The sequence below is a fragment of the Mobula hypostoma genome, chromosome 7 (assembly GCF_963921235.1).
Source record: "Mobula hypostoma chromosome 7, sMobHyp1.1, whole genome shotgun sequence".
NCBI classification, from domain to species: domain Eukaryota; kingdom Metazoa; phylum Chordata; class Chondrichthyes; order Myliobatiformes; family Myliobatidae; genus Mobula; species Mobula hypostoma.
In genome coordinates this window covers 140,350,132-140,373,991 of record NC_086103.1, presented here as the reverse complement: position 1 = coordinate 140,373,991, position 23,860 = coordinate 140,350,132, and positions in this window count along the sequence as shown.

Genomic DNA, 23,860 nt, shown 5'->3' with positions numbered 1-23,860 from the left:
TCAACTTTGGTCAACTCTTCTCTCATGCCTCTGTAATTCCCTTTTGAGTCTTGAGACCCTCTGTTAGTCAAGGTTGACCAGGGATGTTATGTCCCAGCATAAGCCAGGGCGGTACGTTATGGAGAATAAGCTGTTGTCTATGAAGCAGGATCCCCCTCCATGCAGCTAATGAATCCAAAGGAATGGCAGAGGCCAATGCAGTTTACAACAATGGTGTCAATGCAGGATCACCTTAAGGAATCTAGCTTTGGATATTTCCTCGGTCTACTTCCGAAGCCTCCTCATGAGTGGGTATGGCTGCAAGACAGCAGAGGTTTAACATCAGAGTTTTCCTCTCCTAGCGGAGCTGCCAACAATGGCTGAAGACCCCCATCTGCCCGAAGCAACTAGTTTTAAGACACAGTAATCTGCCTTTGCCCCTTCTCCTGTCAGTAGAAACTGTTACACCAGGTTTAGTAGCTAAGCCACATGTGAAGGCCAGGGGCTTGACTTAGTTGTCAGAGTCTATTTGAGACATCATCATTGGAAGCATTTAATAGGTAGTGGGAGCTTATCCCACTACCATGCCTAGCTATAACGACCTTAAGGAACCGATGTTTGGTTCTAACATCTAGCTTAAGTTCTACAATCAACTAAATGATTCCAAATGACTCAGCATCCTTAGCCTCCACCTGTTCTCGCCAAAGCCTGACCACTCTAACATTGGCCCACTCCCACAATGGCCACTCTGTTTACACCCACTTCTTTTTATTGGCTCTTGCTTCATTCCTAATAACTGAAGCAAACTCCCACTTGGCAGTCAAGTCCCCACAGGCCCCTGTCACTTTTTAGACCTGGCACATAAAATCTGCAAGGAACTGGCTCCAACTCACTCCACGATTTTCTGCTCAGCAGATAAGTTTTGACAGGTCCAGGTCACTTTTTAAATCTGGCAACTGAAGTCCACAAGGAACTGTCTCTAACTCACACAGGTCAGGCAATGTACTGTGCATGAGTGCCAGCTATGCTAAATTCACATTTATTTCAGTTGGGAATGTAATGTTGTGCTGCGAATTCCAAATTGGTAACATATTGCCTTCAAGTGAGCTGTCTTAGCTTCTTGCTGTATTAGGATACCACGGATACAAGTGTTTTGTGTTTTAGGATGAAAGTTAATGAAACAATATACATAGCTTTATGTAACAAGACCTTGCTTACACAAAATGTGTAATGGTAGCTTGAATTCCTAGCTACATACTTAATCCCATAAGCAAATATTCACCATTATTTATGTTACATTGCCTATTGCCTTTTATTTCATTTACTTCCATCCCAATACACCTCATATTTGTATCCTTGATATTCTAAAACAGCAAGAAGCTCAGACAGGTCAGTCAAAGGTGATAGGTTACTAAGTTTACTTTAAGTTGTTCCAGCAATTCAGTAAATACAATAGCACATCATTTCATTTCCAATTCAAAGAAATTGAAAATCAGCATGGATGGCATTCATGCACCAATAAATTGCTTGATCTGTCTGGATCTCTGGTAACCAACACTGTGTAAAATACTACTTCTCAATATTTCATAAAAATAGAAAAACATGTAAGTATATACTAGTGTAAAAGAGCATCAGATAGACAAAGGAAAATAGAGATACCTTAGATTGGGAGATTGTATTCAAAAGAATAGTCAAAATAGGTTTGTTTAATAAAATTTCATTGCCAATACAGTATGTGTAATTTAAATAAAACATTTTTTTCATTTAAACGTGAACTATAAAAAGCAATTGTTAACAAAACCTACGAAAGGCAGTCATAATTGGATTTGCTAATATGAGTAGTTTAATTTTCATTAATTTGCATTAATTAATCTTCTTTAATGATGCAGATGGACACAAATTAAGCATCAAGATAATTATCAATCTTTTGTGTTAAAAAAAGCAACTGTAAAGTGAAATATAGTTGGAATTTTTTATCTGTTACAGACAAGCCTTAATTTGTAGATAAACCAGGGTGCCAATTAGCAATAAGTACTCGGATATGACTCCATAGTGCCAGGCAATGCCTTGCTGATTTATTCATCTATTAAACCATGTCCTTCTGTTAGTTATATTTGTAAAAAAAAATGAGATAAACTACATTCAAATTTGACAACTTGCAACAAAAGAAATCTGAATAATGAGTCCACTTCTATTCCACAATTATGGATCAGACAGGGGAATTACAGTGCATTGTGCTGATCTATTTCACTTTTCTTAGTAGAAGGGGTAGAAATTCTGCCTAGGGCAGACATGATAATTCTTTCAAATGACTATTGCAAGCACGTGAAAGTTCAAATGGAAAAGAATTACATCTGTTTTATGTAATTCCCACTCATCATGGAACAATTGAATGACACTAATTGACACAAATGTATTAATCCCTCTCTAATTAGGAGAGCATGGAGAGGAAATGGCACAGAAAAGGTTAAGGAAATCCTCTCCTGAGATTTGAGCAGGAGGTGTATTGGGTAAATTATCTGCTCCATCTTACTCATGGCAGACTGCCTTTGGATTCCTGATCCTTGAGATAGAACATAGAACAGCACAGCACAAGTACAGGGTCTTCAACCTACAATGTTTGCAAATTAATTAGTAATCAAATGTCCAACCAAACTAATCTCTTCTGCCAACACTGTGTCCATATTCTTTGGATTCCTGCACATGTATCTGCCTATCTAAGAGCCTCTAGGATGTTTCTGTTGTACCTGCATCCACCACCACCCCAGGCATCAACTACTGTTTGTGTAATGATCTTGTCCCCGACATCTCCTTTGAACCTACCCCTATCACCTTAAATGTATACCCTCTGGTAGTAAATATTTCAACCCCGGGAAAAAGATACTGGCTGCCAACTACTCTTTCTGTGCCCCTCATAATTTTATACACGTATCAGATTTCCCCTCAGTCTCTGCTGCTCTGGAGAAAATAACCCAAGTCTGTCAAAACTCTTCTTATAGCACATGCCCTCTAACCCAGGCAGCCTCCTAGTAAGTTTCTTTGCACCCTCTCTAAAGCCTCAACATCTTTCCTAAGGTGTGGTGAACAGAACTGAATGTGGCCTAACTAGAGTTTTATAAAATGACAACATAGCATAACTCAGTTCTTCAACTTACAGTGTCTATAAGAAGTAATCAACCCTCCTCCCTGAAGCATTGAATCATAGTGGATTTAGTTTGACTTTTTTGACACTGATCAACAGAAAAAGACTCTTTTGTGTTAAAGTGAAAACAGATCTCTACAAAGTGATCTAAATTAATTACAAATATAAAAAACAAAATAGTCGATTGCATAAGTATTCATTCCCCCCCCCCCCTTTAGTATGACACACCAAGTCGTCACTGGTGTAGCCAATTGGTTTTAGAAGTCACATAATGGAGATCTGTTTTTGGAGACCTGTGTGCATTCAAGGTGTATCAATTGAATGTAGTAAAAATACACCTGTATCTGGAAGGTCCAACTGCTGGTGAGTCAGTATCCTGGCAAAAACTATACCATAAAGACAAAAGAACACTCCAGCAACTCCACAAAAAGGTTATTGAAAAACATGTCAGGAGATGGGTACAAGAAAATTTCTAAGTCACTGAATATTCCTTAGAGTACAGTTAAGTCAATCATCAAGAAATGGAAAGAATATGGCACAGCAGTAAACCTGTCTAGAGCAGGCCGTCTTCAAAAATTGAATGACCATGCAAGAAGGGGACTAGTGAGGGAGGCTACCAGGAGACCCGTGACAACTCTGGAGGAGATTCAAGCTTCAGTGGCTGAGATGGGAGAGAATGCACACACAACAACTGTTCCCGGCTGCTTCACCAGTCGCAGCTTTATGGGCAGTGGCAAAGAAAAAGCCACTGTTGGGGGAAAAAAACACTTGTAGCTAGTGTTTGCCAGAAAGCATTTGGGAGATTCTGAACGAGAAAATCTGCAGATGCTGGAAATTCAAGCAACACGCACAAAATGCTGGTGGAACACAGCAAGCCAGGCAGCAACTATAGGAAGAAGTACAGTCGATGTTTTGAGTCGAGACCCCCATTTTGTGTGTGTTGGGAGATTCTGAAGTCATGCCAAATAATGTTCTATGGTCTGATGAAACCAAAATTGAGCTTTTTGGCCATCAAACTAAAGGCTATGTATGGCATAAACCAAATAGCGCACATCATCAAAAACACACCATTCCTACGGTGAAGCATGGTGGTGGCTGCTTCACTGCAGCAGGCCCTGGAAGGCTTGTGAAGGTAGAGGGTAAAATGAATGCAGCAAAATACAGGGAAATCCCGGAGGAATACCTGATGTAGTCTGAAAGAGAACTGCGACTTGGGAGAAGATTTGTTTTCCAGCAAGACAATAACACCGCGCCCCCCCCCCCAAGCACAAAGCTAAAGCAACACAGAAATAGCTTAAAAACAACAAAGTTAATGTCCTGGAGTGTCCAAGTCAGAGTCTAGACCTCAATCAAATTGAGAATTTGTAGCTGGACTTGAAAAGGGCTGTTCACTCATGACCCCCTTGCAATCTGACAATGCTTGAGCAGTTTTGTAAAGAAAAATGGGGAAAAATTGCAGTGTCCAGATGTGCAAGGCTGACAGAGACCTAGCCACACAGAGGCTCGAGGCTGTAATTGCTGTCAAAGGTGCATCTACTGAACACTGACTAGAAAGGGTGAATACTTATGCAATCAATTATTTTGTATTTCATATTTGGAATTAATTTAGATCACTTCGTAGAGATCTGTTTTCACTTTGACACGAAAGAGTCTTCTTCTGTTGATCTGAGTCAAAAAGCCAAATTAAATCCACTGTGATTCAACGTTGTAAAGCAATAAAACATGAAAACTTCCGGGGGGGGGGAGAGTGGTGAATACTTTTTATAGGCACTGTATAACCCTTTAAATAACAGCTGGGAATGAATATTTCCCTGGAGCGGTTGTTTATCCACACCTCTATAGTTCCATTGGTAAAACTCCATCTATTTTTGGGAATAAAACCTTTTCTACTAATGCTGACGGTAGTAGCCTAACCATCATTAACACTACTGACAGGCCATGGAGTCAGATAACATCCTACAGACATGTATACCAGAGTTAACTGGCCAAGCAACAATATTAAAATGGTAATATGGAAATTGACTCAGGTAGGTGCCACACAAAAGCAAAATAGAATAAATCCAACCAAGCTAATTATTGGTAAATTAGCTTCTTGTTGTCACATGTACTAGGTACAGTGAGAAGTTTTGTTTTGCATGCCATTCATGTGGATCATTTCATCACATCAGTGCATTGAGGGAGTGCGCAGGAAGAACAATAACAGAGCGTAGAAAAAAACGTTCCAGTTACACAGAAAGTACAGTGCAGGCAGACAATCAGGTGCGAGGCTGGAATTCGATTGTAAACAATGTGGGACAGCAGAAACCTGATTGGATGAGAACTAACCAATCAGGAGGGATGGATGATGGGGGTATAAATACCACCAGGCTAGATATACCCAAGCACCATTTCAGATGAAGGTGGCAGAGTCTGTCACTGAAATGTCAGTTAAAATTGATACTTGTACAGGGCTGGAAGCCGAGAAGTGTTGTATTCATCATATACGCCAGGAAAGCACTAGATCCTTTTTCAGAGAATGCCCAACTTATCACTTTATGATTGAAGGTAAAATTCATAAGAATATGTTGACTCTCACATAAGAACAAAATCTAAACAGATTTAGTATGATTTTGAACATCTGTGCATAAAAATGAAAGTTGATAACCATGATTTTCTTGTTTTCTTTCCTCCTAAAGAAAAGACATTCTCAAATTAGAAGCCACACCATGAATATATTATTGTTTTCACATCAAACGGGCACAAAGTGCGTCGCAACTTAATGCAGTGATTAAATGAAGCTTGACAAAAAACTGCTGGTCTTAAAATAAATAAATTAAGTTGAAGGTGCACTGAACCAGTTGTGCTTTGGAACATGTGAAATGAATATTGTACACATCAGTTGTAACGGAATCGCCAATTAATGCACCTTACCAAACCTCTCAAGTGGTACTCAACATGGTTTTGCACTTACATCTGTTAAATCTCACAGCATTGTTAAGATAGTACATATTTTTTAGGAAAATACCAGACATCAGACCATACTTTGTGAAAAATTCAGATGATCTTGTAGGCATGGAGATATGTTAGCTTCCTTTAATTCTTGTGTATGTGATCCATTGAGGATATTATGACACTTTCACTGTGATGACAAATTACTTACTTGCTTTTGAAATCGGTCCCCAATTTTACTTAAAACTTGCCTGACTGTACTTTTTATTATTCCCTGAGGATGTGTTTTCAAAGTTTACATTTTGTGATTGCAAGTTCAGTGCCTTACTTTTATTACATGTTTAAATAAATAGCTGCAATCTTTTTTTTAGCAGTTCACTCAAAACAAGCAACAAATAACATGCATCTACTGAAACGGTATGGAACGTAGCAGAAATCTATCTCCAATGCAGTTAGCATAAAGGAGGATCGTTTTGCTGGCAAAATATAATGTTTTGTATACAAATATTTAAACTGACATTCCTTATCATTGAAGTGAAGAATTAGCTGTTGAAGCCTTACTTTCATGATGTAGTCATAAAGAGGACCTGGAAAGGAACTAGTACGTATCATGACAAGCAGCCAACATAATCAAAGACCCCAACTATCCCGGACATTCTCTCTTTTCCCCTCTCCCATCGGACAGAAGACCCAAAAGCCTGAAAGACGTACCACCGGGCTCAAGGACAGCTTCTAACTCACTGTTATCAGACTCTTGAAAGGATCTTTTTATGATATGGTGGACTCTTGGCCTCACAATCTACCTCGTTAGGATCTTGCACTTTATCATTCATCAGCACTGCACTTTTTCAGTAGTTTTTACACTTTATTCTGCATTGTTATTGCCTCACCTCTCCCTAGCCCAATGAAATGTGTAATGATTTGATTTGTATTGAACAGTATGTAAGGCAAGCATCTCACTGTGACAATAATAAACCAATGCAAGCCCACAACTGTTATTTGTTATGTACTTGTCAACAAATTTGAAATTAGTGTTTCATCCTAAAGAAATCACAGGGCACAAATAATGAGTTATTTCAGTTGATTTTGTATGCTGTTCATAATTAATCTAGATAACATCATTAGTCAACAGGTAGAAGGCTTTTGACGATTGTCCTTCTATTTTCTTTTCAGCATGAAATAAGTAAAAAGATTACCAAATGTTAGAAAATATCCAACTCTGTGCTTTTTCCAAGAATTAAACATTATCAATATATTGAAAAATAATTATCTTCCGCAGAGGGTAGACTGGTTAGCATCAAATGAGGCACTCCAGGTTACTGAGGAGTTAGCCACCTTTAATGAGCACAGCTAAGATTGCATACATTTCATTAGTGCCAGCTCTACGTAGTCTTCAGTGGCAAAAGTATGGTGCATTTCTTGATTAATGAGATTAACCATTAACCAAGAAATATGAATATTGGTTAATAATACCAATAATAATGATTAATTATAATATTGTTAATAATAATAACACCAGTAATTATTATTAATCAACAAACCTGAATGTGATTATGGAAGTCCTAGATATCTATTCACATAGTTTCACCAATGAAAAGACCTACAATATCAACACACATCTTTGACCTGTTATTTTCATGTCTGCCCAATGAGGTCAGAGTTGTCGTCACACTTCACATGCCATAAGACCATTCCAGGATGTCGCTACCACTTCTCACATGGAAACCCCAAATCACTTTTCCATAGATCGTGTATCAAAGTACTTATTTTCTATGACCTTCACTCTGAGTGGTTTCTTTGGTGATCCACAATACTGTTTTGATGGCAATTTTTAGGCCTCTGTATGTTATTAAACGGTTGAGCAAAAGGGCTTAGATGTGATCATCCTTGTTTGGCTGTTGGCAAACAATTCACATTTAACTTGGTTATTCATAGTAGAAAATGAAATAATGGAAGAATGGGCGACAATAATTGTTAATGTAAACAATTACAATAAACTCAAGTCTAATTTTTTCCCCTTTTTGGTTAACTAAAATATAATGTTATGACAAATGTAAATCCGGCTCAGAGTAAAATTCTATTCTTAATGATATTTTTCTGAATGCTGTTAAAACATTTCTGACACTGCAGTTGTATTTTAATACATTGCTGCTTTAGTAACATCCAGAGAAGCTGAATTTTGCAGTTTGGATTTTAACAGAGCCATCATCTACACATTCATGAGATTCTGCAGGGGAAAGATTAATTACAATAAACCACAATTCAGCATTAATGAAGACATATCCAAAAAAAGTGGGACTTGTAAATGAGTAGACAGCAAAGAGAGGGATCATGCTGCACCCATCCTCACCAATCTTCCATCTGCATCAACCATAGTTTTACGTTAATAAACCAATTTCATAAGGTTGCCCATCACATTAATTGGATTGTCAAACAGCTCACAGCCTAAATTTAAATCATACACTAGTTACCCTCATTCTCCAAATTATACCTCTAAAATTTGTATAACCAATTGTCCTAGATAATGTAAATTTTTTAACAGTGACTCAATTTATTCCTAATGAATTCAGTGTGCTTCCAATGAAGTTGATTGTCTTACAATTAGTGCATGCCTGGGGATTGAAAGCACAGCAATGGGGTAGACTGAATCAAAACCATTCAGATGAAAAACGTGAGGAAATGTCAAAATAAAACCCTTCAGCAGCCCAACACTGAACACAATGTTCAAGAGTCACAGAGGCCACGAGTTGGCACAAATTACACATGGAAAAACAGTGCAGAGGCAGGTTACTGACTTTACACTTTTGACGAATATCAATATTCGTACATTGACATAGATGAATAATCAATGAAAGGCCAGAGATGGTGTTAGAGTGAGTTTTTTTGGGGTAGGTGGTTCGTTTACACTTAAGTGACTTTGGCCACCAGACTTCTATTTGACAAAGTACTGTGGATTGAGTCCATAACAATGCGCTTCCTAAAAAGGTGCGAATACCAGATGCTTCTGGCACTGTAGTTTGACCAGATGCTGTAGTTTCAAAGACAGTATTATCTATACTTTATAAATATTAATTGTCTTCTATGTTAGCACGTAAAATGCCAAATAAATGTATTGTGGATTTAACTTGCATTCCTAAAGGCTGTGGATACCAACCCAGACATGTTGGCATCGGAAGGAAAGGATGAAGTCAGAAGGTGTGATGTTTGTATGTAGCTTCAAAAGGAAGCATTGTCTACGCATTGTCTATAACTTTTTAAGTAGCGATTGCCTTTGTGTTTAGCATATAAATATCGAGCCCACACTAGGCTAGCAGACCTTTCTACCAAAAGCATCTCCGTCCGTATGATGCCTGCTGTACCTTGTTGTGTCGAATAAAGAAGCTGCTTTGTATCTACCAGTGACTCTGTCTCTCTGGTGATTTCATCCATGCTACAACAGATGGTAATCCAGAAGTTTGGGTATTTTTACTGTTAACCTGAATTTAATGAATAAAATGCTGGAATGTGACTCCAATGAGGAGTAATGAAAATATTTAATAGTTTATTAAATAATACTTTACTATAATTGTCAGAGATCCCTTATTGAGCCTTAAAATGCTATAACTATTCAGGAGCAAGTACAAAAGCAATTTAAAGACAACCAAATCTGAAAATAAAATGAATGATCTCTTTTGGCAGTAGTGGCTGAAACATGAATGTTGAGCAAAAATAAAATAAGGAATAAACTCTTCTCGGGCTTCCAGCCAGGCACAGGTATTGATTTTAACTGACATTTCGATGACAACGTCTGCCAACTTCATCTGTGATGATGCCTGGGAATGTTTAGTCTGGTGGTATTTATACCCCTGTCATCCGTCCCTCCTGACTGGTTAGTCATCATCCAATAGGTTTCTGCTATTGTTTACAATCGAATTCTAGTTCTTACTTAGAGCGAGACCTTCATCTTTGTTAAACTTATTTTCCTCTAGTTGTATTTCAATGGCTTCCTTCACCCAGTGACCCCAAAAGCCATTTGTGCAACACAGTAGTTCTGTGCCATTGAAGTCAATCCTATGGCTATTGCAAATGCAATGTTCTGCTACCACCGATGTCTCCAGTTACCCCAAACTGATACACGTCCTGTGTTCCTTGATACGGGTTTTCACCATGCATACCATCAGGGCAATATACACGGGTCTGCATTCACAGGAAATCCTGTAAACACCAACCGTCCTGAGTGCCAGGCCTACTTTGTACTGCATAAACTGTGACTTGAGCTTCCTTATGGGTTTGTGGATGGTATTAATCCAGCATTTTTTCAGGATCCTGGTGATCCTTCCAGAAACCATGGAAATATAGGGAAGGCAGGCGGTAGCAACGGGTTCCTTCTCATTGTTAGGTTTCCTAGTTTTTCTGTTGGCCCTTTTAAGAGCCCAATTGATTTCCTTCACCTTGTAGCCACTCTGTAGGAATGTTGTGCATAATCATCCTATTTCCTTGTGGAGACTCTCCAGGTCCAAAAAGATTTTTACATGGTATATGGTCAGTTTCAACGTGGTGTCCCTGTTTTTGAGAGTTACCATTAAGGACAGCTTGGTCCTCCTGCAGGCAAGGCTTGACAAGGGTACCATTGACCTTGTTAAACACACCCTTACATTAATGTACTTCCTCTATAAAGGGAATTACCATGAACAAATGCACAGAGTGTCCTTGGATTGCCTGTGTCGCCAGCTAGTGTTAATGTTTACATGGAAGACTTTGAGGACAGCGCTCTGAGTTCATTGACCTTATGCCCCAAATGCTTCTTCAGATATGTCAATGACAGCTTCGTAGTGTGGCCTCATGGCCTCCAGGCACTCCAACAGTTCCACGACCATCTGAACAATATACATCCAAACATTCAATTTATGATGGAGATGGAGAAGAATGGTTGCCTTCTGTTCCTGAATATTCTAATATGATGGAAACTGGATGGTAGCCTCGGTCATGGCGTCCATCAGAAACCCATTCACATGGACTTAAACCTCAACAATGACAGCCACCATCACACCTCCCAGTGTAGATGGTTCTTTCTACTTTGATTAAAGGTGTGAAAACTATTTTGGACCTGGAGAGTCCCCACAAGGAGATAAAATGATTACGCATGACATTCCTACAGAATGGCTACAAGGTGAAAGAAATCAATCGGGCCCTTAAAAAGGCTGATGGACAAACCAGGAAACCTATCAACAAGGAGGAACCTGTCGCTACCGCCTGCCTTCCTATATTTCCATGGTTTCTGGAAGGATTGCCAGGATCCTGAAGAAATACTGGATTGATACCATCCACAAACCCATAAGGAAGCTCAAGTGATAGCTTATGTGGGTCAAAGGTGACCTGAGACTCAAGATGGCTGGTGTTTACAGGATTCCCTGTGAATGGGGAGCAGTGGATATTGGCAGGATGCACGGTGGAAACCCACATCATGGAGCATAGGAGAGGTATCTGAATTACCTGGAGAAATCAGCAATAGCAGAACATTGCATTCACTATGGCCATAGGATTGACTTTGATGGCACAAAGCTACTGTGCCATGCCAGTGGCTTTTGGGACCGCCTGATAAAGGAAGCCATTGAGATAAAACTGGAGGAAAAGAATTTTAACAGGGACGAAGTTCTCACTCTAAGTAAGAACTGGAATGTGATTGTAAACAAAGTGGAACAGCAGAAACTGATTGGATGAGGACTAACCAATCAGGAGGGATGGATGACAGGGGTATAAATACCACCAAACTAGACATATCCAGGCATCATCCCTGATGAAGATGGCAGAGTTGGTCAGCAAAACATTGGTTAAAATTGATACCTGTACATGGCTGGAAGCCCTTGAAGAGTTTATTCATCATAAATGCTGGGAAAGCACTAGATGCTTTTTCAGATATAAAGAGAACATCTAAATAGCATAGGCGAACTTATAAAAATCCCAATCATGAGTTGAAGAAAACTCAAGGGATGAAAGGTAGACAAGCTGCTCAGACCTGGTAGCCTATACATACTCGTTGAAGCTTCTCAAATCTCACAGAATTCTGTGATACTATCAGAGGATTAGAAATAAATGCAAAAATATGACTCCGTTGTTGAAGAATGGAGGACAGAAGTTGGAAAACTATAGGTCAGCTGACTTGATATCTATTGTTGGCAAAATGCTAGAGTCAATAAGCAAAGAAGAAAAACATAGGGAATCATTAAGGAAAGTTTGATCTTACCAAACCATGAAAGGCTGATTATGTAGGACAAATTTGTTTGAGTTCTTAAGAGACTGTAATGAGTAGATAGATTACTAAATATGGTGTACTGGTTGTGCAACAGACATTTGTCAAGGAACGACATAAAGGCTGGGTGTACAAATTAAAACTCATGACATTAGAGAAAGTACATCAACATGGATTGAAAATAAATTGTCACATAGAAGACAGAGATTTGGAATAAGATTTTTTTTCATGTAACTAGAAAAGTGACATTAGCGTAGCAGTCAGGGCTCAATTGTTGGCCCTTGGTTAGTTATTATTTACATTAATGTGCTGGAGGATTGGGCAGAATCTAATTTATCCAATTTTTCTAATGGTATGAAAATAGGTGGAAGGGCATGTTTTGATGAGGATAATATGATACTGCAGTGGGATATGGATAGTATGAGTGACTGAGTGATGACCCGGCAAATGGAAGATAATAATAACTGGTCTTCCGGAAGATCCGAGTGGTCACCTGTGCATGGAGCTGAAGGAGATGGGGGAGATCTTTAGTGGATTTTTTTGCATCTGTATTTACTCGGAAGGTGAACACAGAGACTATAGAAGTGAGGCAAAGCAGCAGTGAGGTCAGGGACTGTATACAGTTTACAGAGGAGGAGGTGTTTGCTGTCTTGAGGCAAATTAAGGCGGAAAAATTCCCAGTGCTTCACAAGGTGTTCCCTTGGGTCCTGTGGGAGGCTGGTGCAGGAATTACAAGGGCCCCGACTGAAATATTATAATGTCCTTAAGGTGGCACCCATGCTGTGGTTGGTCAGGAGTGCTGCACAAGTCTGGGAAACCTGGCTGATAATTTCTAGCAACTGGTAAATAAGATCAGGAAAGTAGGGTGCCAGTTCCAAACTATTACACCCTGGGGGGAAGCTGGTGGTCTTTTGGGTCATTGGGAATCTGGGGGCTACTGTAATACACTGGGTATTAACTTGTGGGCTGATAATTCTGGTATTATTGTGTTACGTTATGCGTGTAGTATACTGGGGCATCTGTGGGGTTATATTAGCCTGTAGGCCGAGTGTAATGGTGTTGTGGCTTTTGAGCAGTAAGTGTCTCGACTTATCTGCTCATCGAAAGCCACTCACCCTTGGGAGGTAGGGACTGGCCCCTGCAGCCTCTCCCACTAGTTTCCGCTTAGCCAATGATGTCATGGCACTGGTGGGGTTTAAATCTAGCACACAATAACCACGAGGTCTCTTTTCCTCTCGGGTTGGCGTGGGCTAGGTAGACGAGGATGCCATGAAAATTGTTAACAGTGGAGATGTGCTGCAGTGCAGAGGGCCTGGGGCACATTTTAAATAAGTTTTGGCCCTTGTATGTATGTTTACTGTTGCTTTGTCGTGCTACTTCAGATGCTCAGTTTAAATAAGTATCCATAACCAAGGTTGGCTTGAAGGGCTTACTGAATGTTTAGTGTCTGTTTTGCCTTCTAAATAAATCACCAGCCTACTTAATGGTAGTGAGTCTCTTTTGTCCCCACTCACCGAATCCTTGAACCTGATTTCCCAGAACCATTGGCACTGCGAGCAGGGTTCGGTGATTGAACAGAAAATGAGTATCTTTAGAAGGAAACATAAGAGAGAGAACCCCCTGTATGAGACTACTGAGTCCTGGGGTGATCCAGCAACAGTGTAGGATTTGGGAGTCTCATCAACCTATTGGAGGACTATGGGACGTACGTAGACTCCTGCAGGGTGAAAATGGGACACCACATTGTGTCTATACTTCAAAAGGCAGGGCTCCCCAAGAAGATGGGGATCCAGAGGGATGCTTTCTATCTGCTGGCAGCTACAGTAAGGCAGCAGCACAAAGTAATCTCACCAAAGGAGAAAGAGGTGGATAGTTTGAGGAATGAGATGGAATTACTAAACCAGTGATGTGTTACCATAGGAGAGGCTGCCCAGTCAGTGCAGATCTGGGCCAGAGAGATGGAGGATAAAAGCACAGAGATGGCCTGTTGGCTGAAGGTAGAGCTATTAGAGGCCAACCACAGGTCTATCTGGCATCTGGACCCCATTAAAGTCTGAGCCCTGATGTCGTGGGGGGCGCAACCCCAACATGTGAATGTGGGATGGGGACATTTGATTAGAAGGTGAGGATGGGGAAAAGAGGATCCCCCCATAAGTGTGCACTCTTCCTCTTTCCCCATACACAGCCGAGACAATAAAGGCCAGACCCAGCAAGGGGGCCAACGGCCTATAGCGCCTGCAGCCTCCATGGAACAGAGTGAGGAAGAGCATCAGGCTGTGGGAGAGGGACCTGGGGACAATAACATTGCAGGTCTCACTGAGAGAGAGACCCCATCAGGGAGCTGGGAGACAGGGATGGACAGAAGCCAGAGGAGCCATTGTCCACGTGGCTGCTGAGGATCTGGGATGCCGGGGGTGCTGGAGGAAGTCTATCCAGCAAGGAGATGGGGGTCCTAGTGTGCCTGTCATCCCACCGTGCAATCAATGATGCCCAAAGAAGAGTTTTCCTCAGGGGTGACGAATTGCTGTGAGCACAGTGATAGCAGCAGTGAAGGTCAGGTATCCCTCACTCTTTGAGTGGGATTTGCAGCCTCGGGAAGAGTGGAGCACTATGGAGGAAGGGACCATGGTCACAGGGATCTATCCTGATGGTGATATCTCACCAGAGGATAATAGATTAATCTGGACCATTGCAGGGTATTTAGTTAAAGCAGCAGCTCACAATCTAAAGGGATTGGTGCTGCCCTAATTGGGACCAACACTAGAGGGCACTATAGCTGCCTAATTTTTGGGGAGATTAGAGTACATGGGAGGAGGTCTCCGTAGTCGGATGCTCAAGTTAGACAAGCAGCCTGGGGGTGAACAGCCATGTGCGACCCGTAAGGAGATGTTTTTGCCGTAGCTCAGGACCAGGGTCCCAAAGGGGAGGTTCAAGGGGTGGAGGGAGCACTGCCGGGGAAGAGAGGTCAGAAAGGTCATTCTTCAAGCACCCCCCTCCCTAGGCAGGCTCCTTCTGTCCTCCGCAGGATTCTCTCATTCCCCTTAGGGTTCACTATATCCCTCGCTGGAGGCTCTGCAAAAGCCCCTGCGGACCTTCAGCAGCTGAAGAGGTCAGGCGGGAGGTGGGGTGCCTTCCCGCCCCACCCCCCAGAGGGAGGGGATCATTTGCCTTCCACCATCCCCAATATAAACTACCACTGTTGCGTGAGGTGTGGCCACACGTGAGTTACTAAAGTGAGAGAGAGAGAGAGAGAGAGAGCGAGAGAGTGTGCGCAAAGGTCATGTGTTAAATCTGTTTCAGAAGGGTGCTTGAATTAATCCCATGCTTCAGTGGAAAAGGGGACAGATTGAAATATTTTGCTATTCAGTGAAGTGAATATTTTTTAAGAGGGCTGCTCCTTTAAGTGGCTGAATAAATGTGTAAATATGTCAGGGGCCCGCCACCTAGTCATCTTTTCTTTCTCTTTGCTCTTTGGAAATTGTGTTGGAGTTTTCCACTGTGAAAATTAATTATTTGTTCTAAATTTTGCAGTTACTTGCGAAGGCTCTGATGGAAGGAAAGAGCATGGATTAAATTTATTTTTGGAGGGAGATGTGTCTGGCATTCTGTGGGTGTTCCACATCGCCTACTGCCCACAGGTGGAAGACTGATGGAACATAAGAACGGGCTGTTGATACAGCAGATTAATTTATTGACCCCCCCCCACACCTTTCAGAAGTGGCTGATTTTGTGCTACAGCAGGTGATAGACAACTTGAGCTCCTGAACAGCAGGCCGAAGAGAGTCCCTGATATTCTGACACTTGCCAGTGTTGGATCCTTCCAAGGTGGAAGAGGTGGAGCCGGAGGAGGAATCAGGGAAGGTCTGTGTGCAGCACCCACAGGGGCTACCAGAACGCAGGGCGATTATGGCATGTGGCCCGGGGAATCTACGGTGGGAGGCGTTACTGGGGGAATACCAAGTGACTAACCAGCAGGAGTGAGTGTGGGATCACTATGGATGTCCAGTCCTTTTACAACCCCATTCCCATCAGGAGGGCCTTAAAGCTCTCTGCTTCTTCCTGGAAAAGATCCAGTCCTTGTCTTTATGTATATTTAAGGCAGAGGTTGATAGATTCTTGATTGGTCAGGGCATGAAGGGATACGGGGAGAAGGCAGGAGACTTCCACCCTGCACTCAAATTTACCTGGTCCATTTCCAACACTTCCCTCCCCATTCTCGATCTCTTGGTCTCCATCTCTGGAGATGGTCTATCTACTGATACCTTTTATCAACCCACTGATTCTCACAGGTACCCGGACTATACCTCTTCCCAACCTGCACTTGTAAAAATGCCATCCTGTTCTCTCAGTTCCTCTATCTCCGTTGCATCTGCTCTCAGGATGAGGCTTTTCATTCCAGAACTAATGAGATATCCTCCTTCTTCAAAGAAAGGGGCTTCCCTTCCTCCACCATCAACACTGCCCAAATCTACGTCTCTTCTATCACCCCATCCTCTCGCTGCCACACTGGGGATAGGGTTCCTCTTGTCCTCACCTACCACTCCACTAGCCTCCGTATACAGCACATAATTCTCCATAACTTCTGCCATCTCCAATGGGATCCCTAATCTTTCCCACCCTCCCACTTTCTGCTTTCCATAGGGATCCTTCTCTACGTGACTCCCTTGTCCACTTGTCCCTACCCACTGATCTCCCTCCTGGTACTTGTCCTTGCAAGTGGAACAAATGCTTCACCTGCTCCTACACCTCCTTCCTCACTACCATTCAGGGTCCCAAACAGACTTTCCAGGTGAGGTGACACTTCACCTCTGAGTCTTTTGGGGTCAGTTATTCTATCCGGTGCTCCCGGTGTGGCCTCCTGTATATTGGTGAAATCCTACGTTGGTTGGGAAACTGCTTCGCCAAGCACCTATGCTCCATCCACCATAAGACCATAAGGCATAGGAGCAGAATTAGGCCATTCAGCCCATTGAGTCTGCTGCACCATTCCATCATGGCTGATCCTAGATCCTACTCAACCCCATATACCTGCCTTCTTGCCATATCCTTTGATGCTCTGACAACTTTAAATATACCTGCTTTATATATACCCACAGACTTGGCCTGCACTGCAGTCTGTGGCAGAGCATTCCACAGATTCATTGCTCTCTCGCTAAAAAAATTCCTCATTACCTCAATTTTGAGGCTGTGTCCTCTAGTACTGGACACCTCTAACATGGGAAATATCCTCTCCATATCTAGTCCTTTCAACATTTGGTAGATTTCAATGAAATTCCCCTGCATTTTTCTAAATTCCAGTGAGTACAGGCCCAAAGTTGTCAAATGCTCCTCATATCGGACTAGAAGGGCTGAGATGGCCTGTTTCCGTGCTGTAATTGTTATATGGTTATATGTTAACCCCATTCATCCCCGAAAACATCCTTGTGACTCTCCTCTGGATTCTCTCCAATGATAACTCATCCTTTCTGAGATAAGGGGCCCAAAAGGTACATAGGGTATTTATGGGGATTTGGCAAAAAGGAAGAGTTGAGGCCTAGGGTAGATCAGTCATCATTATGTAGACTGAAAAGGAAGGCTTAGGGGCCAGTTGGGCCACTTGTGCCTCTATTTTTTGGTACTTTTATAATTTTTGGTGTTTATTTTCCAACTTAGCATGCAGAGACATCCTCAATATTGACTATCTTTCGAAGGATTATGTGCCTGAGAAATCACCAGTCCTTCACTACCAGAGGGCAGCTTCAGTTATGAACTGGATATCCTTAACTGGGGTTTAAAACGTACTGTTCTGATGCAGAGGTAAGAGAGTCAGCAAGGGAATAAAGCTAATGGCCAGAGGAGCCATCAAAGTTGCAAATATTAAACAAATATCAACTAAGTTAACTTACACCAAGATAAACATTTCTAAGATGTTTTTAGTGTTTTTGACTGACATCTAAATTTTTTGTTCGCGTATATTCCAAGACACCTGGTAACATAAATTCCCTTCCTTCTGAAACGTTCCTCGTCATGCAATGTTGACTAGTTTTTCCTTTGAGGACATGTATAACTTTTAGAGCTGTATTACGATATTGATTGCAGAACTAATAAAAAAAAAACTACTGACTACCTGAAAGAGATCATAGACAGAGAAACCATGTACAAAGGTACAGGGAGGTGGTAACACCTAGAAGCATTAAAATAAAAGCACTAATATTGAAGCGACAGCGCATTGTGCACTGCCTCTGAATTTAGATTCTGTTGAAGCAAACAGCATGGAATTTCAGAGGCAAGCTGCAAAGCACAATTCTGTTATTGCACTGCCCAACGCATATAAATTCAACTGGGTTTGTTGATGAATCGCAGATAGTAATATAAGGAGACTTTCGAATAAAATCTCACACTCTTAATCATCTCAGGATCCTTGGATGCACTCACAAAGCATTTATTAAGTTGGTATCCAATATTTTCACCTTTCTTCAATCTTTTTGTTTTTGGGGAAATGAACATATCTGAATTCTTCCTTATGTTCCATGGCCTGTCATGATCAGCCCTGCATATCACTGTTCCAGCTGGATAGCTATAAAGCTGATTCCAGTGTGGCCTTCCTGTCAGTGCATCTTTAGCAGTACTTGAAAAATAGCACTCCAGATATTTGTTGCTCAGGATAGATGTGAATTGTAAATAAGTCTTAACATTATTTTGACGATTGAAAACCAAGACATTCTAATACTACAATGGTTGATGTGTCTACAACTGCAACATGTACATTTATAGAGCAGTGAATTCTGCTCTAGACGCTAAAGTGTAAAGATTAGTGATTGCATCCAGATGCATTTTTACCAACTGCACCATTAGATTGAGCCATTTCTCAATGTATCAAAAGCCCGTTGTTTAACCACCAACAATCAACGTTCATACCTAACATTTATAAGCTCACATGCTCAGCACTGCTGGACTCCTCACTGCACCGTCTCACAGCAAACACACACTGAGACATCACCCAACCCATCACCCAAACACATTGTGTGTCAGTGACATTTTCCCTCTCTTGCAAGAACTTTGATGCATAACCGACCAGCAACTAAACAGGCTGAGGGAAAACAGGGATGAAGGTATGTCCAAATTCTATGCAGGAGGCTTTATTAGTCTGTACTGAGGTAGTGGTGGCTAAGTTTATGATATCAGCTAGGACTTAATCCATAATAGATGATTACTCCTTTAAATAAAGCCAGTATGGCATTTTATTTGAGGATTAACTTTTGCTTGTCTCTCTGAGATTAACAGGTGTTATTGGCTGGTATGTTGAGATCAGAATAATGGGGACATCTTTCAATCTTGGCTGCTTCCTTGATCTGCTCAGTTGGCATGTTTCCGGTGTGTGCTCATGACATAGTCACCAACTCTGTCATCAGTCGGGTGTCTAGCATGATTCTTCTCACAAGCATGGGTCTGTACCATTGATACTACTTTGCAACTTCAGAGGAACTCACAAACAAAAGGTTTACCAGTCTCATTCACCAGCACTTGGGACATAATCAGCATTATGATTTAATAGTATGTATTTTCTGCATCACATGCTGTGGTTATTTGGAGGTTGTTCTACCAGTACTATATGTGCTTAATTGAAATCAGATTTGTATAATTATCCCTTTGCTCATTGATTCATGTTCTCAGTCCCTAACTTTGTTGAAACATTTCCTAGGTGTTCATTTTCCACGTTCTATATGATTGCAAGGATATGAATGCACTGATAATATTTCTATTTCTAATAGCCCATTGCCCTAATGTTTGAAAAATAAAAATATGTTTTCCACAAACCAGGCTCCATAGGAAAGGTCATAGTTTATTTCAGCTGTTATGATATTCAGGAATACTCTTACATGCAGTAACCCAAGCAGGGTGACAGCCAAGATTTGTCCAAGGTCATAAATGATGAGAGGAAGCAGTTACGAATAGTAAAACTATAGTGGAGGAGTTGAAATAATGAAATGGTAGGCTTTTATATCATTAATGTACTTCTGGAATCTCCACCTTTCTCAGCAGACAACATAAAGGATCAGAGGTCATCTTACAGAAGCCCACCATTGATGAATATGGACTTAAATGTTATCCCTTGGAATCAATAAACAGTGGAATGGATTGAAATGGAACCATGCAAGATCAGACCCAACAAAATGGACAACAGAAAGGAATGTGTGAGTGACCATGTCAAGGGCTTCAGAGAAGTCAGGATGGAAGGAGGAGAAATTGCGTTTGATGATCTCGTACTGAATCTGACCTTGATTAGGGAAATTTCAGTAACATTGATTCCCAAAGCAGACACTCGGTTCCAAACCCCATCATAGGAAGAGATTATGAGGGAAGCAGAGGAACAGGTTCAAGGAAGTGCTCAATGCCATCTTGTAGAAATACAGCCTTTCCCCTGACACCAAGACACTGCTGGCCCAAAATGGAGAAGGGTTACTTAGGATGGCATGGAGAACAGGAGTCTAAACAATAGGAGCATGCAGGTTCCCTGTGTAAGTAGAGAAAGGTGTGGACCTCTTCAGAAACTACCCACTAGCTGCCTAATTGGTTAGTGGGTCTGTGGTTCCAGCACTGGCCTCATTAGATATCTTAGAACCTACAAACCTGGAGTCTGAATAGGACATCCTCGATCCCGAGGAACTAGTTAAGAAGACAAAGCTATTCCTAATATGAAATAGACTGCCTACCTAGAGTTTCCTGCTAGGTTCTCTGGTAACCTTTCTACTTATCAAAGGCTTTAATAACATATCTGAAGTTATCCCAGGATTTCAGCCAGTAAATGGCATGGAATCAGAAAAGAGGCAGGATTAGCATGACGATTCGCCTATAAATCTTTACTTGCAAGTCTGTCGGGGCTATCTATTGAATCCAACGTGTCCTCTTCTACATCGGTGAGACCCAGTGCAGATGGGGGGACTACTTTGTTGAGCACCTTCGCTCTGCCTGCCACACAAGGCAGGATCTTCTCTTGGCCACCCATTTCAATTCGAATTTTCTTTCCCATACCAAGATGTCTGTCCATGGCCTCCTCTACTGCCACTATCAGACCAAATTCAGTTCAGAGCAGCAACATCTTATCATCTGGGTAGCCTGCAACCTGATGGCATAAACATCAATTTATCTAACTTCCAGTAATTACTCCCCCTTCTTTCCTCTCTCCCTTCTCTCTTTTACCATTCACTATTTTGTTTACCCTCTTACCCTTTCCCTTCTCCCCACCCGCCCCTCATCGACTCCCTCTGGTTTTCCAACTCCTTCCTTTGTCTCCTGGTTGATTCCTTCTTCTTCAGCCCTTTATCATCTCCCAGCTTCTTATATCATAACCAACCCCACCACGCTCCTTCCCCCTCATCTAGTCTCACCAATTACCTCCCCCTCCTCCCCACCTTTCTGTTCTATCTTCTGTCCCCTTCCTTTCCAGTCCTAAAGAAGAGTCTCAGCTCGAAACATTGACTGTTCATTTCCCTCCATAGAAGCTCTCTGAACTGTTAAGTTTCTTCAGCATTTTGTGTGTGTTGCTTAAGATTTCCAGCATCTGCAGAATCTCTTTTGTTTAGGATGGGTGAGAGCCACAACCTGTTGTGTTTCTGTCAACTTCAGAACTAATTTTGAAGTGTGATGTAAGGAATCAGCTACAATTGTATGAAAATCTTGAGCTTATGGCTGTGTTTATCCTGGAGCTGAGAATAGAAAGGTAGCAGGAATGACTGGATAATACCCTTTGTGATTGTGAAGGATTCTCATTGGCTAAGTGGCAATATAATGTTTTCTGTCATCATAACCACACAGAGACAATTAAAAGAAGGAGTTAGAAATAAAGTCTTCAATCAGATTGGTCAGAACAGGACATTAATTGCTATAAAATGGGTTGAAATGGAACCCTAGTATAGATTTTCTGTATCTGAGTCAGTAGCAAGAGCTTATTAAACTGAAGTGGGTGGTTGGATGATGAGGAAATATTAAAGAATAAGTGGGGTGAACAGAAACTTATGCTCATGCCATGCTGTCTGCAGGGAGGAACTGATATCTGGGCCTTGACAGGCTGAATGGTCAATTTCAGTGCTAGAACACGACATGGTTCTAAGAAACAAAGTGAATGTTGTTATGTAGGAAAAATATGTAAAGAATATCACAAATCTTGAAAATCTATCTCACTGCTTTCTTTGGTCTCTGATATTGTCAGGCAGTGTTTTAGGCAATCAACCAATGTCATTGCAATTATTTTCTCAGCAGGCTGTCAGGCAATAGCGTTTGTCTGATAATATAACTTGGCTTTCACAGAGCATGATCGGGTTAGAAAGAATCCTGATGCTGTCAGACTCAAGCCAAATTTATCGTGGAGCATGACCTGCTCAGCATCTACAAAGTTCGAAGTGTTTACTAGGATTGGCAACATAAAGTGACTGATATATGCAGAGAGAAAATATGCTTGTGCTGAAGGCAAGGTCTGAATAGCCACCATCCATTAGATATATTACAACTTGCCTACACCACAATGTAACTCACTATTTTATGCTTAGTTTAAATATGAATTGTTTAAAAAAAAGATTGGTCTTATTTCAATAGTTCATCTAAAGGATTTAGGTATGTGATCACATTATACTCTGGAGAGGGATTAATAACTAATCATTTATTTAAACAAGGACAGTTTAAATAGATGGGAAGTCAACACATAAATTATTTGTCTGCATGAAATAATTTAACTGTATATAACTATAATTCATCCGGAGAGCGTCAGCATGCCAATTTATGAAGGAAAACAATCTGTTATCAGCATATATTCATTGCTACCTAAGCACAAGTCTTGAGAGATATTCATTCTGAGGATTGAATGGAAAAAATGCAAAATCTGAATCTTAGCAAGTGTGATTTGACAGATCCATTTATTTTTGGTTCTAATACCTTCTGCTCGTGATGCAGCAGTAATAACTCAGTGTTTCAATGTCTTCACTGAATAATATTGAATGAATAAGGCTGAGGTGGATACTTGCCCTATCATTTATATTGTGTTTTCATTTGCTGACAATATTTTACTAGTTTGGTAGCACCAACCTCGGGCAATATTTAAATGGAATATTCAGGTGATTAAAGCAATCATGGACTCACGCAGATTATTTACTTCTGGAAATTATTGCTTATTAATAATTTTGGCTTTCCATTGTAATTTTTCTAATTCATCTATTTAATGGATAGCATTGAGTCACCCTAAGCTTGTGCCTGTGCTGGTTTTCTGCAAGTGAATATTCTATCTCACTTTCATTGGCCTAGCATTTTTATTTAATTTTCTTTGAAACTGAATTTCAAACAATGTATCCCAGATCAGATATTTTGTGAACAAAAAGTGACAAATTGCAGTGCTGGAATTCTGAAGTAGGAGAAAACCTGGTGATACCCAGCAGGACAGGCAGCATCTGTGGGTATCAGAATCAGAATCGGGTTTATTATCACCGACATGTGATGTGAAATTTGTATAGAAACAGAGTGAGGAGTTCATGTTTAAAATGTTTAATTTTTTTTGTTACAATGCATTCTGCTACTGCAGGAGTAATAACTCAGGCATCCATAAGGTATGATCA